The following is a 3669-nucleotide window of genomic DNA, read 5'->3' on the forward strand; positions in this document are numbered from 1 at the left end:
GATATTTAGGCAAGAAACAAGTTCTGTGATTTCTGGATAAACACAGTCTTGACACAGAAAGAAAAATCTCCCTTGAAACTGAAAAAAAAAAAAAACTTACTTTGCTCAGTTTTATTGCAAATATCTGAAACAAGGGAGACTGTTTCCTTTCTGTTTGCTAAAACAATGAACACTGATACTTTGACAGACTGATGGTAAAATCATGTTTCTTAGATTTCTAAAAAAAAAAAATTTCCCGCTGTATCAGGTCAGTTACTCAGTTGTGTTGTGGAAGTTCAGTGAGGTTGAGAGAGGATGAGGAAGGAGACTCAGAGAGAAACACTGGAGACTCAGATGACTTGGGTTGAAAGAAAGGTTTACTGATGTCAGTTGAAGTGACACTGACAGAGCAGCAGTTCATGCAAGCAATGCCAGCATCTACAACACATGCTGTAGTTGGGAGAAGGCCAGATTTAGATTACAAACTAATATGGAGACAACTCATCTGCTTAGTCATGTCAGAATAGACAATATCTAACCTTGATCAGAGAGTCCTTACATATATTCCTCCTACAGCTTCTGGTTGTTACATGACCATATTAAGGCTTATTAGGATAATTTGGGGGGACGTCAGTTAACAGCTGCAAGGAAATACCTTAGTCAACTTCATCATGACACAAAACAGCAACAAGTATATTTTCTATACTAATAAAGCTAATTAGACGCTTCAAGGTAAACGTGACAGTTCAGTTTCTCACCATCATCGCTCTGCTTCTTATTCAAACGTTTAAGATTTGATTTATTTTTTCACGTTAAGAATTCGACCCACCACTAAGCATCTGCCACGGTGTTGCTCATGTGTCTGAAGAAGAAAGAAAGCTGGATTCACTTTGGATCGTCTGCCAACAAAACTGAAATTATGATCAAAAGTTTTATTCAGGTGCACCAAAGGTTATTCAGGGGTGGAACTAGTGATGTGCAAAGCAGTTTCCTTTCACTGGAACCAGCTCATTAATAAGATTTGATAAACTGTTCAGAGCTTGACGGAGCCGCATGAACTGAAACACAACCAGATAGTGAACACAACAGCCACAACATTAAAACCACTGATAGCTGTTTAGCACTGATAATCCTGTTACAAGGTACTTCTCTGCTGGGAAACCTTGACTCCTGGCATTCATGTGGATGTTACTTTGACATTTCTGCAAAACACCCTCAATGGCAACAGCAATTTCAGACAGCAGTCAAAGCACAATGCTGCCTGCAGCACTGCAAACTCACTGAGGAAAGCATGACAAAGGGCCCAAAGAGGCGCTGACCTGACCTCCAAACTTCCCACTTTGATTGAGCATCCACCAGATGCACCTGAACAGGCCCCATGGGATCCAAAGGAATCACTGCCAACATCCCAGAAGCCCGACACCACAGGACTCCAGCAGAGGTCAAGTGTTCACAACCTGTACCAGGAGTATACCTGGTAAAGGTGTCAACACTTGACCTCTGCTGTTCACAATCTGTACCGCGTATACTCGTGAATATAGGAGATAAACGCTGGTTTTTGTAGTTCTTTAAGTCTTTTTAACAAATCTACAGTTCAGCATCACTCTCACTGTGGATCAAAAATTCACTGCACCGTCTGTCACAGTTAAAGAGTCTGAGACGGTCTCCATAAGTTTCCATACATAGGAAAATGTATAATGTATCTATTTTTTATGTTTCAGATACCCTAGAAGATGCGTTTGATGTTATCTTTTGGAGCACTTGAAGGCCATGGTGTATCAGGTGAAGATGCGACACATAAATCATCTCAAGGAATGTATCACTAACGCCATTACAAGCATAACTTCAACTATGCTAATGCAAGTTCATCAACAGTGGAAAACACGTATTATGTGTTTTCAAAACAATGACTATCATATAGAGCACATTATATAAATAAAAATGGTTGTCCAACATAAAATGCTTATTTTTCCTATGTATGGAAACTTATGGAATACCCCGTATAATCCAAGTCGGTGGTTAGCATCATTGTCTCACAGTTAGAAGATGTCCGGTTCATGTCCCCACCTTCCTGGGATCTTTCTGCATAGAGTTTGCATGTTCTCCCTTTGCCTTTGTGGGTTTTCTCCAGGTCCCACAGTCCAAAGACATGCTGAGATTAATTGAATAATTCTAAAATGTTCGTAGGTGTGAATGTGAGTGTGCTTGATTGTCTGTCGATGTGACCCTGTGATAGACTGGCAACCTATCCAGGGTGCTCCTAAGTTGACTAGGATTGAATCCAGCCTACCCATAACCCTACAGAAGATTAAACCATGTATAGATAATAGATAGATGGAAGTTTGACCACACAACAGGACAAGAGTCTTGGTGAATCCCTTTTGCTCACAGGAATCCACTGACTCAGTCTCTCAGTGGGTTGTTCACTCACAACTGAATTGGTTCAATTTGTTCAAGCAAAAGATTTGTTCTTTTGAGGGATTTTTTGAGGGAGAGCACTGCGAAATCTTCAGAGGGTTTGGCCACAGTAGCAGCAAGGAAGAAGGGGTTGATTTTACACTGGGACATTCAGTATACAATGATGAGCCATAACATTAAACCACAGACGGATGTCACAAACCTTGAGAAATCTTGACTCCCAGCAATCATGTGGATGTTATTTTGAAACGTACCACCCATGCTGACATTGCTTAGCTCAAGGAACATAACAATAATACCTGATTGGTGCACCTCATGCAATCCGAAATATCCACTGTCATTGTCCTGGTGCTAAACACCACAGAACTCCTCAAGAAGTCAAGCGTTCAGAGCTATTTGGCAGCACAAAGAGAAACTGCTCAATATTAGGCTGGTAGTTTTAGTACTGTGACTGGTCGCTATATTTTCATGCAGACTTTTTTCCCAGAAAATTTGTTAAATGACTCGCAACATCATTTTAAAGGAAATGCGATGCTTTTGATGATTATGTTTACAATAATCCTGTCTAAAAATGTGAATTCACACATTTGGCAAGACACTAAAAACACAACAACTGTCTGAATTTCTCCACTGATGGAAAATTCTTTGATAATACACTTCAGAAATTTCATTTCAAGGACACATGGTTGATTAACAACACCAGAGGGTGATTTGGATGTTTCAAAAAAACACGCCACTGTTTAAAATAAATCTGAGGCCTACTGCACAAAATATCTAACTTCCATCACTTTTCTGTGAATATTTACAACAGATATGGTGGCCGTTCTGTCCTCTTCATTTGCTTTGCTGTCGAGGTTTCCTGCCTTGTCTCAGCCTTGTTCCCTGCAACATGCTCACTCCTGTCTTTTCCTGTCTCCCCCTTCTAGTTTTGTTTTTACTTCATTTACTCTCAATGCAGTTGGCGCCGTCACTGCATTCAGCATCCCTTTTCCCCTGGTTCTCTCTCTCCCATAAATTCTCTGTCCTTGTTTCACCCCATTTCTCCTCTGTGCTGTGTTTTTTCTCCCTCTTCACGTCTCTTTCTGTGGTCCTGGATCCAGATCTCTCAGCTAATCGGAGTGTTATTTCCAACCAGAACCTGAAAGCAGTCAAACCAAATCCCTGTGAGACCGAGGAACCTTCAGCTTGAAAAGGAATTCACTCACAAGCCAGCACACATATGAACAAACAAGCAGAAATCCATCTAAAGCTACACTAAATGCACCTTTCTGA

At 40.7% G+C, this 3669-nt stretch overlaps 1 long non-coding RNA gene across 1 annotated transcript in view; it reads left to right on the forward strand.

The window, feature by feature from the left end:
- LOC111562677 (uncharacterized) overlaps window positions 1-1925 on the forward strand; it is a 44423-nt gene extending 42498 nt beyond the window's left edge. Inside the window, exon 4 of the long non-coding RNA XR_002745614.2 lies at window positions 1701-1925. This is a non-coding gene — a long non-coding RNA (uncharacterized LOC111562677). The remainder of the gene's footprint in view (window positions 1-1700) is intronic.
- The last annotated feature ends 1744 nt before the right edge of the window (window positions 1926-3669 follow it).

This window comes from Amphiprion ocellaris, chromosome 23, assembly GCF_022539595.1.
Source record: "Amphiprion ocellaris isolate individual 3 ecotype Okinawa chromosome 23, ASM2253959v1, whole genome shotgun sequence".
NCBI lineage: Eukaryota > Metazoa > Chordata > Actinopteri > Pomacentridae > Amphiprion > Amphiprion ocellaris.